This window comes from Aristolochia californica, unplaced genomic scaffold (genome assembly GCF_029961685.1).
Source record: "Aristolochia californica isolate CCGP_79_NKW_82.1479 unplaced genomic scaffold, dmAriCali1.0.hap1 SCAF_8, whole genome shotgun sequence".
NCBI lineage: Eukaryota > Viridiplantae > Streptophyta > Magnoliopsida > Piperales > Aristolochiaceae > Aristolochia > Aristolochia californica.
This window is the reverse complement of record NW_027182279.1, coordinates 40,539,371-40,551,932: the sequence shown is the minus strand read 5'-3', so window position 1 is coordinate 40,551,932 and position 12,562 is coordinate 40,539,371.

Here is a 12,562-nt window from a genome sequence, read left to right as displayed (position 1 = left end):
ACCTGAGTAGGCTGTCACCAGAATGGGCCATTGTGGTCGTCGGCTTGCGAAGGTGGGGTGTGATGTTATGGTCCTGGGTTAAGTACCTAGGGTTTAGGGTGAAAAAAGATGATCATAGTAATGCCTCAGCAACCTCTGTGTCTGAACATCGGAGTTGTCATTCTCCAACATATCCCTTATTTTTGGGAAGTTGACGTAAGTAGGATCATAAAGACCCTCGCTCCCTCGGAGATGGACTCTGTAGAAGCCCGAACCTCCACGACCATAAGCAATCTTATGAGGATCCCATCGCTCTTCATAGTAAGAATTTATGTCCTTCAAATAGCGTTGCCTAAAGCCTCTGATCTCTTCTATATTTACCTTGACTAAAGGAGTCTCTGTTATACGTTCCATGTTGCCCGCCTCTTCAAAAGCTTCTTCCACCGTAATATTGCTTGTTGCTGCGTCGGCTGCCATCGTGTCTGTTGGCTCTTCTATAAACTCTTTCATTTTAGGAGTCTCTGTTATTCCTTCCATCTCTCCTGTCTCTTTTGCTGCTTCTTCCACTATATCGATTGTTGCTGCGTTTGCCCTCTTCTTGTCTGCCACGGCAACTACTTGTTCCAACTTCCTCACATCTACTACTGTTTCTTTAATTTCAGCCTTTCCTGGTTCCTTGGCCATCCTCCCCTTGCCGATACTGAAGCTGTATCTCAAGTGGCTTTATGAACAGAATAACCTTTCAGGTGAAGCGGTGAACCATTATATAAATCAAAATAAATAAATAAAAGCAGCAAGGCGAACCAATACTAAAAAACTTCGGCTGAACCCCCCCTTTTCTTCTAATTTCTCCGAGCGTTCAGGAAGTAATATTCCGGTCGCCGTGGGGGAAACTATTCTGGTTTCAAATTTGAGACGTAGAAGCTAAGATATTTAGACAAGGTACCTCCGATGTCCAGGCCTTCACAGTAAGTTGTTCCTTTCCCACTTTTTCTCTGTCCCTTTCTATTACCAGCTTGTGTCTATCCATACTAATCCGCTAGACTTTCTTTCAATGACATTTTTCAATAATACAAGTGGTTAGGCAAGATTTCTCACTTCTGTTTGCAAATAACTATTTAAAAATTGAAGGTAATCCTTAAAAGAAAGAGAATAAAAGGCACAAAGGGATTTAAGGTGCTTTGGATTGTATAAGAAAATTGAATTTGAATGCAAAAATGTATGAATACTCTTATTTATAATGAACAACTAACTGTAATGTTTTAGGCAAAGATCAAGCAAAAATTTTCATCATGTAAATATCGAAATAGGGTACTATTTGCCTATACATAGGCATGAAATTTCATGAATGCTGAAGCACCTAACATTGCAGTCATGGTGGGGATGATCACGATCAATGAAGCCCGGTGGTTGAGCCATAAAAATATCCTCATGCAGGGTACCTTGGAGAAACGTATTATTTAAATCAAGTTGCCAAAGTGACCAACCACGACTTATAACAAAGCTGTTGGAAGATGGGCTCAAGCCCACGAGCTCAAGACAAGAAGTCCACACGTCAAAGGAGTGACATATGTGTAAAATATGTTACTTTCCATAAAGATGGCATAGAAGTGTAAATAAATGTTCCTTTTATGTCTTTTGTTTTATCAAGTTGTAGCCCTAAGGGTATTGTAAAACTATAAATAAAGGCATTGGCTAAGAGGTAAGGCATTGAAGTACTCTCCTCTCTTTCCACAAATTCGTCCAGCCCTCATTTTTCTTTTTGACGCAACCCTCTTCTCCCTTAATCCAAACTCTCTTCTTCCACGTTCTTCTTCTTCTCTTCTCCTTCTCTCTTCTTCTTCTTCTTCTTCTTTCTTGTTGATCTAAAGTTCCTTTCATGAGATCCTAAATTCTACATGGTATCAGAACAAGGAGTTTAGGATCTCTTCATGGAGTTATTATGAAATCTATTCAATAAGTTGTAAAAAGAGTTCAGTCATAAAGAGATAAGTTCATCATCTACTTATTTACGTTTTTTTGTTTCCTTTTCTTATTTACATACTCCTTTTTACTGTTTTTCTTTACTTCTTGAATTTTGAGTCACATCAAGTCAAGATAAATCTTTATATGTTGTAAAGATTTATTTCTATGACTAAATTGATGTTATAATTTTGACTTCTTGTAAATAAATTACAAGAGTGATCAAGATCAATTGCTCTTTGCATCTTATTAAGATTGATGGGTGAAATTCAATTACCCTTGTGTAATTTGGATCCATCTTATTTGAGGTAGAATTCCAGCACATGTTGTTGTATCTTCTCCTACTTTAGGTTGCTCATGGGTTTGTGTTATGTTGTTGAATGCCCATTATATGTTTGATGAAATGCCAATAGCCATTTACCCTTTGTAGTTCCATTTTTTTTAACTTCAACAATTGAATTTTTTCTTACGTTGAAGTCTCCCATGAGCTGAAGATAAATCTCTTCCAAGTGCCTTGGTTTGTCGTTAAATCTTCTCTAAATTTTTGTCTATTGCTCGTTTGTGTTGGAGTTTGGATTAAGGCCTAATAGGTTGCATCTACTTTCTTCTCTTTTTTCTTATGAATACAAGAGAAGTTGAGTGATGGCTGGATGTTATTATCACTTTCTAAAGGCACAAATTTGTTGATAATTTGGTGCTTGCCCTTGTGAAAGAAATTGGTTCTTGTTCTCTTTTGTTGGTGATTGATTTGGTCTACGGGTTCTTCAAATTACATAGAGTAATTGTTCTTTGAAGAAGGTATTTTCCTTGACCTCCATATTTTACTTGCCTCATCATGGAGATTGGATACAATAGTAATAAGAGTGATATACTCCGTATTACTACAATTCCACTTAGAGGTCTCTCCAATTACATGAGTTGGTCATAATCGGTTCGGAGGGTTCTTATTACTCGTGACCTCTTGAGCCACATTGTTAACTTTCCTCTTTCGATTGATGAAGAAGATGCGTCCTACCACAAGTGGGTTAAGGATGATAACATGGTGATAAGTTGGCTCATTAATAACATTGAAGAGCAGGTGGCCAACAATGTGGTCTACTTGGAAACTGCCAAGAACATATGGGACACTTGTGCTAAGCTTTACTCAAGCACTACTTCATTACAAAAAATATATGATATCTTACAAAACATGCTGCATACGAATCATGGAGATAATATTCACGAATTTTTGGCACAGTTTCACGGTCTTCTTCAAGAATGGAAACTAGCTCAGCCATATTTCACCGATATTGCCGTTCAAGAACGACAAAGAGAAGCTTTGGCAACAACCATTTGCTTATTGAATATTAAACCATACCTTGAGGTGGCCAAAACTCAACTTCTTAGTTCTTCTGCTCTTCCATCCTTCGATGATATTAGTGCTACATTACTTATGATACCGGATCCATCCCCTCCTCCTATTGATGCTCCATCGGCGATGTTCTCTGGCAATCGGGGAACATCTTCCTCATCCCGAGGACGGGGCAGAAATATGAGAGGGGGTCGAACTATGAGAGGGGCTGAAAATAGAGGTGGTAGAATGGGTCAGAATTATTTCCGTACTGAGCCTCAACTTTGTACTTATTATGGCCGTCAGAACCATCTATCAGGTAACAAACACTTGTTGCAGTCCTTATCTCCTTGTTATCCTCATAAATTCGTTACTATTGTTGATGGTACCCAAACCAAGGTCCTTGGCAAAGGTTCCTCCTCTCTTACTTCATCTATTCCCCTTCAAGATGTTTTGTTTGTTCCTCAATTTCCTTTAAATTTGGTCTCGGTTAGCCAATTGACCAAACAATTAAATTGCTCTATCACCTTCTCACCGTCTTCTTGTGTCTGTCAGGATCTCACTACGAAGCGGGTGATTGGTGGCGGCCATGAAAAGGGGGGTTTGTACTACTTCACTCTTCCACCATTAGCTGCATTATCGTCCACTACATCTGAGGCCCAACTTTGGCACAACCGACTTGGTCATCCGTCTACCCCTTCACTTCGTTCTTTGGTTCCATCTTTAAAAGGACTTTCTAATATCAGTTGTGAGGTTTGTCAATTAAGTAAACATGTCAGGAGTACATATTCTCCTCGTCTTACAACTACAAGTACTGCTCCGTTTGAGCTAATACATTCTGATGTATGGGGCCCTTTATGTGTCTCAAATATTTCCCCAGTTAAATATTTTGTCATTTTTGTTGATGATTTTACTCGAGTGACTTGGTTATATCTATTTAAAGAGCGTTCCAAAATTCTTCCTTTGTTTAAAAATTTTCATGCTATGGTCTTGACACAATTTGGGAAGAAAATTCAAACCCTTAGATCTGATAATGCTAAGGAATACATGTCTCATGACTTCAAATCATTTTGTGAGAGTAATGGGCTTATTCATCAAACATTATGTGTCTATACTCCTCAACAAAATGGTGTTGCTGAAAGGAAGAATCGTCATCTTCTTGAAGTTGTTCATGAAGGTACCCTATTTCTATTGGCCTCATGTTATACTTACAGCATGTTTTCTCATTGATAGGTTACCTTCATCAGTCCATCATAAAACTCCTTACTCTGTGTTATTTAATGGTGAAGATCTTTTTTCTCTTCCTTTGAAAGTGTTTGGATGTACGTGTTTTGTTCATGTTACATCTCCACATAAAAATAAATTTGATCCTCGGTCTATGAAGTGCATTTTTTTGGGATACTCTCGTACCCAGAAAGGTTATGTCTGTTACAATCCTACCCTTCGGAGGATGTTTATCTCTAGGGATGTGACTTTCTTTGAGGACACTCCCTTCTACTCCTCCCATGATGCTCCTCCAGGATGGACTTGTCCTTCTACTACTCCTTGTCCGCTTGTGCCGTTCAATCTTGAAGTGGATCCATCCCCTGATGCACCAGCCGTACCTTCACCTGTGGAGTTGTCGGATCCACCCGAGGTAAGTCCTTCTCCTCCTATGTATGGGCCTGAATTTGATACTCGGCCTATTGCTTTAAGAAAAGAACATCGCTCTTGTACTACTTCGCATCCTATCTCAAATTTTATGTCTCACCATCGCTTGTCTTCCGAGTGTTTTCAGTTTCTTGCGTCCTTTCTTTTACTTCCGTTCCGCAGTCGTATCAGGAGGCCCTGAGACATCCAGGATGGAAGGCGGCTATGGATGAAGAAATGCACGCCTTATACGAAAACTAAACCTGGTACTTAACATCACTCCCGAAAGGTAAAAGGCCGGTTGGTTGTCGATGGGTTTTTTCGGTGAAACATAATCCGGATGGATCGGTTGCTCGTCTTAAAGCTCGACTGGTTGCTAAGGGCTATACGCAGTGTTATGGGATAGATTATGAGGAGACCTTCTCTCCTGTTGTAAAATTGAATTCGGTACACATCATCTTATCTATTGCTGCTAACTCCTCATGGCCCGTCTATCAGTTGGATGTTAAAAATGTTTTTTTAAATGGTGATATCAATGAGGAAATTTATATGGTTCAACCACCTGGTTATATGGTTGAGGGGGAGTCAGTATGCCGGTTAAAAAAGTCTTTATATGGGCTTAAGCAGTCCCCTCGGGCTTGGTTTGATAAATTTAGTCAAACACTCCTACGGTTTGGTTTTCATCGGTGCTCAGTTGATCATTCCTTATATTATAAAGATACAGTCAAAGGGAAAATATTATTGGCCGTATACGTGGATGATATTATCTTAACCGGTGATGATGCTTTGAGCATACAAGAAGTGAAACAGATGATATGTCAGGAATTCAAGACTAAAGACTTTGGTATGCTTAAATATTTTTTGGGTATAGAAGTTCTTCAATCCAAACATGGGATAATATTGTCTCAAAGAAAATATGTCTTGGATCTCCTTGAAGAAACAAGAATGAAGGGTTGTAGACCAGTTGACACACCTATGGATACAAATGTAAAATTATGTGCCACAAATGAAGAAGATATTGATATTGGCAAATATCAAAAACTTGTGGGAAAACTGATTTATCTCACGGTAACTAGGCCAGACATATCATATGCTGTTAGTGTGGTAAGTCAATTCATGCACAAACCACAAATTACCCACTGGCAGGCTTTAGAGAGAATATTACGTTATCTAAAAGGAGCTCCAGGAAGAGGATTGTTGTATAAAAAACATGGGCACTTCAACATAGAAGGCTTCTCAGATGCAGATTGGGCTGGATTTCCAGATGATAGAAAATCTACATCAGGATATTGTACTCTGGTTGGGGGAATTGGTTACATTGAAAAGTAAGAAGCAAAATGTGGTTGCAAGATCTAGCGCCAAAGCAGAATACAGCGCTATGGCCCATACCGTTAGTGAACTTTTATGGATTAGGACCCTTCTTACCGAACTAGGTTTTTATAAAAAGGGGTCCATGAATCTGCATTGTGATAATCAAGCACATTCATATCATTTCAAATCCAGTTTTTCATGAAAGAACTAAACATATTGAGGTGGATTGTCATTTTATACGGGAGAAATTTCAAGCAGGAATAATCTCTCTCAAACATGTGCCATCTCAAGAGCAAGTAGCTGATATTCTCACTAAACCCGTTACATCTAAAATCCTATCATTTATATGTGGCAAGCTGGGTATTTATGATGTCTTTTCTCCTCCAGCTTGAGGGAAAGTGTTGGAAGATGCGCTCAAGCCCACGAGCTCAAGACAAGAAGCCCACATGTCAAAGGAGTGGCATATGTGTAAAATATGTTACTTTCCATAAAGATGGCATAGAAGTGTAAATATGTGTTCCTTTTATGTCTTTTGTTTTATCAAGTTGTAGCCCTAAGCGTATTGTAAAACTATAAATAAAGGCATTGGCTAAGAGGTAGGGCATTGAAGCACTCTCTTCTCTTTGCACAAATTCGTCCAGCCCATATTTTTCTTTTTGGCGCAATCCTCTTCTCCCTTAATCCAAACTCTCTTCTTCCACGTTCTTCTTCTTCTCTTCTCCTTCTCTCTTCTTCTTCTTCTTCTTTCTTGTTGATCTAAAGTTCCTTTCATGAGATCCTAAATTCTACAAAAGCTAAGAACAATGTGAATAGTGGTAGGTTTGACAATGGGACTAAAGGCGTTATGATAATCAACCCCAGGGCGCTGATGAAACCCCTTGGTAACTAAGCAAACTTGTACCTATCAATAGATCCATTAGATAGATATTGAGTACAAGAAATTCATTTGTAACCTACCAGATTGTACAAGGGATCCAAGGGAACAAGTTCCCAATCCCATTCCGAACAAAAACATCATACTCATCAGACATAGCCCGACGCCACTTGGGATTGGTAGGGCTTGAGTCACAGTTGTGGTCATAGTCGACAAAAGGAGAGAGTTGAGATGTGAGGTTTAATTTGTTGATGGGTTTGTAAATGTTTTTTTTTTAATCTTGTAACAATGACACGAGAGAGGAAGAAGAGGGGTTGGAAGCAAGTAGGGAAGGAAGGTGCGGGTTAGTCGACGAGGGAGGTGTTGGAGGGGGGGTCAGGTAGTGGAGTGGGATTAGGTGGGAGGTCTTGTACGGAGCTTGTATAGGGTGCAGAGGTCAAAGTTATGGTTGATATGCTAATAACCAGAAGTAAGGACACAAAGGAGCACCAACGAGAGAGTGTGCTAGATGAAGGATGATCAAGGTGAGACTGAAGTGTAGTGAAGGAGAAGATAAACTCCAGAAATTTATCATGACGTGATGTATCAAGACGAGAGGTGGTGGGTTCAAGACATAGATAGACACTTTGAGTGGTAGAGTAACCAAGAAAGGCACAAGGAGATGAACGAGGAGTGAGTTTGTGGAAGGAGTATGACCTGAGTCACGAATAACAGAGACAACCAAAACTTAGAAGTTTAGTGTAGTTAGGATGAGTGCCAAAAACTTTGGAATTAGGAAAAATAAGATTAAGCATGGGAGTAGGTAGATGGTTAATGAGATAGATGTTGGAAGATGGGCCAAAGCCTATACAACTAAGGAAGGCCCACATATCCAAGAGTATTGGAAGATGGGTTCAAGCCCATAAGATATGGATCCACCATGATGACACGAGTAGGTGGGACCACCATGATCATGTGAGGTGGCATGATGAGTTCTACACAATAAGAAGTCCTACAGAGCCAAAATTATTATGGAAGCAGATTTCACATAAGAGTTTCATTTTAAAGGTGTTTTAGTCATGTTAGTCTTCTATACATATTGGGTTATTTAATTATGCTAGGACTTATCTTTAAGTGTTAGATTTTGGGTGTAATTGGGACAAATGTAGTTTAATTGTAATTGGACTCTACTTCCTTCCTCTATTATAAATAGAGATTCACGTACTTTGATTAAATAAGTCAACGAAGTATTTTTCTTTTCCATAAATTTAATATTGTATCAGAGCAGCTTCTGTGGGTTGACTCGGTCTTTTTCATAAATTTAATATTGTATCTGAGCAGGTTCTGTGGGTTGACTCAGTTTTTTTCTGATCTATGATCTCTAGCAGTTTAGGTTCGTATTTATCTTTTTTTTTTAAGTCCTTATATCCGTTGTTTCCTTTGAGTTTTCACCTCTATACTGAGTTTTTCATATTGCATATTATATATTGATGGAAAGACATCCGAATCTACTTTCCAAGGAAAAATGATTTTTTGAAGTCAGAGTTATCTACAAAGAGAAATAGATATATGAAGCAGTAATGGTCAGATTGCAAAAGAGGTTCATGCAGCAGTAGAAAACTTCAACTTTCGAGCTATTTTATGCTATCAAGAACAAAACTTTATATAGAGAATTATATATCAAAAGAAATATTTGTAAGTCTATTTTCTTACCTATTTAACCAATTCTCGATCTAAGTTTTTTATATAGAGATATTGATCTTGGAAGAGTCAATGGTCGTGTGGGAAAAAGGGGAAAGAGTACTTAGTTCAGCCAGATTACAAAGATCAAAATCTATCAGATTATATATCTCAATAGAAGTATATTTTATGAAGAGAAGTTATATTTAGATGAAATTTAATTAAGTCTAGTTTCAGAAAGAGAAAATTTCATGTCAATCTTATCTATATTTAAGGATATATTCGCATTGGAAGAATCAAAGATCATGCTGGTATCCTATTACATTAAAAAAATTGTATTTAAGCCGAATTATTTCATGTGTCCTTATTACTCTTAAGGACTTTCATTATTTACCAGTTGTCTAATGTTATACTACTGCAAATTTGGTACATATTATTTGGGCATTGGCCCATTTCCATTACTGCTATTGTGTCTCTTTGATTAAAACATTATTTCTAAAGAAGAACTCCTCGGTTGCTTGCCTTGGGTTCATTATTTGTTGACCGTTGTTGGCATTGGTTCGTCTTATGTGGAATTTGAATTTCTCAGAAAAATAAACACATAGTCGCATCAGCATCTAATCTTTTTTTTTACTTGTTACCCATTGGTTATTTGGCAGCCTTTATCCTACCATCCTTTATTTGACTCTCACATACCCCTTTGGGCCAACCTCTTGTGTGTTGCTTTAGTTGGTTTACCTTTATATACATATACATAGGGGTGGCTTCGAACTGAGCCCGCTCGGGTTCGGCTCGGTTAAATTTGGTATCTCTCGAGCTCGAGATCCGGAATCGGCTCGTTTAAATTAACGAGCCGAACTCAACCGAAGTCAGGTTCGGCTCGACGACTCGTTAATTTAACAAGCGACAGGATTCAGGGGGAAATTTTCGGGAGTCTCGGTCTCGCGCTCTCTCCCAAATTTTTTTTTTTAGTCTCTTTCCTTCTCCCTCGCTCTCTTCGTCTCCTCCTTCCCTTGTCTTCTTCCTCCGAAATTTTTTTCTCCCTCTCTCGGCCTCTATCTCCCTTCTCCCTCCCGTCGCCGGTGCCCTTTCCGCCGCTGCCACACCTAATCCTTCCCCCCGAGCATCGCCTTCTCTGCCTCTCATCGTCGTCGCCGTCGACTCCCGTAGAAGCGCCCTCGTCTCGTCGTACCCCAGCTAGAGCGGTTGCTCTGGACCGTCTCCCGTCATCGTCACCCCCTACCACCACCTGCTATCACCGTCATATCAGCCAACCACCGCTCTCACCGGAACGACACAGAACCCCCGGATACCTAAGTTGAGCTAGACGCTCCGTCCCGCACAGCGTGTGTACTTGCACGTGCAGTTCACACATGCGAGTTTCGCATGTGCGATTTTTTTATTAAAAAAAACTTGCAAATCCTATTCTCAGCCTATTTTTCCTCTGGACGATGCAATTTTGTTAGCCCTAACCGCCTCTAGTATTGCTTTTCCTTCGGACGATGCAATAATACGTAAAAATATAGTGTGTTAAAGTTAGCATTTGATCAAATTTTCCTATTTATTTATTTATTTTTTATAATTAATCATGTACACAGTTAATTGGCTCACGTAATTATTTTATTAATGTACAATAAACTGCAATCATTAAATAATATAATATCTAATTTAATTAATTAATATATTAATTTATTTTAATTACACATTAAATTACTTATTTGTGTTGTAATCATGTTTGTTTTCCCTAATTTGGGGTTTAAGTATTATATTTTAATTAAGTAGACTATTATAAGTTACTCATTTTCTTGTTTTTTATATTTTTCTTATTTTGGGGTACTAACACTGGAAATTGTTTTCCAATGTACATGAACTCGTCCACACTAACACCAAGTTTGAAATTGAATTTCATGTAGAGGAATGAAATGAATTTGAAACAGAAGATGAAGATGAACTTCAAATTTTAAGTTTGTTGACTAACCCCCCTTATAATTCTCATATCCACAGTAGCTTCGGAGTCAACATTTAATGTTAGTGGTAGAGTAAGAGACGTTCTTCCTTGGCACCAAATACAGTTCAAACTCTTCACGGTGTAAAGAAAAATCAAAAGGTGAATTTATTTGATTAATTATTTATTATGACATTTTTTAGTATATTTTTTAGTTTTAGTTATTAAAATTTTGTTTTATGATTACAGCCAGAGAAGAAGAGTGCAAAGATATTGCTACTAGCTACATGATTTTTCATGTTTTTCTCATCATGGTAATTTTAATATTTTTAATGACATTAAGTAACTAATAGTGGAAGAGTATTTTTTTATCTGACAATAACTAATTTTATTTTTTTGTTTTTGTCATAGGTGGAGATTTTGCTCATGCATGGACGTATATTATTTTCTAGCATGAAGAGAAACAACTATAGTTTGTAAATTTATAATGGATTTATAGTTTTTATTTGGGTGATTGTAAATTGGTAGTGATATTTCATTTAATTTTATTGTATTTGATTATTGTATGGAGTTTATTTATAATGTTATACAGTGTATGGAGTGTTTAAACTATTTTATGGAGTGTATAAACAATTTCATGGAGTGTTTATGGAATGTATAGACAATTTTGTGGAATGTTTATGCAGGTATTATGTATATTAATTATGCCCAACTTTAAATAGAGGTCATGCTGAAGTTTATACAGGTATTATATATATAGATTATGTTCAATTTTAAGTAGAGATTATACCCAATCTTATACATGTATTATATATATAGGTTATACCCAATTTTATGTAGAGGTCATACCCAATTTTATGTAAAATGTATGCATAATTTTATATACATTTTATTTGATATATATTTTTTAAAAAGTTTTAAATGTATGTTGAGGCTCGAGTTCGGCCCGAACTCGGTGGGATCGAGCTCGATAACAATTTTAGGCTCGAGACGAGTCTCGGCTCGAAATATTTAAATCAAGCTCAGCTCGAACATAGGCAGGTTTGGGCTCGGCTCGGCTCGGCTTGATGCCACCCCTACATACACACACACACACACACACACACACATATATATATATATATATATATATATATATATAGGTATTTTAAGTCCATTGAGACTTTTATATATATATATATATATATATATATACCCGTGGGTCTTTTATCGCCATTTTGTGAATGACAGGCATTGCACAGTTATCACTCATTTCTACCTTTGAAAGTCTGTGCCTTAGTTGGGACATCGTGATGGAGAAGCTTATTACTACATCTATGTTATTTGGTTCAAGCTGGGATCACTGCCATTACCTCCCAGCTTGAGGGGAAGTAAAATAAGAAATACAAGAAAGAAGTATTTTATATGTTGTGGTATTTTTAATGTGACAAAAATATTCAAGAAAAGGGGGAGCACAAAGATGAAGTTTTTGAATCTAAGAAGAAATTTTTGCAGCGAAGAAAATTGATGACCAAGAATCCTGACTCGCAATAATAATTGTGCTAAATATTGGTGATACCTGACTCGGCTCGACTCGATTCTATTTCTCCGGTTGGATTATTATTTTGAGGTATTTACAACATATTCTTTGGTCAACATATTATTTGGTGCAGATACTCGCATCATATTATTTCATGGATCCTTTTACAAGAATTTTTATTATTTTGGTTCGTGTTATATGGGCCCAGGTCCATTTCAACTACAACTATTGTGTCTCTTTGGATGAGACATTATTGAAAGGCTTCTCGGTTGCTGATTTTTTAAGCTATTCTGAAGGATGACGAAAGCCAATATGGCCCCAGAATATTATCTTCTGGGTAATTACCTATTACCC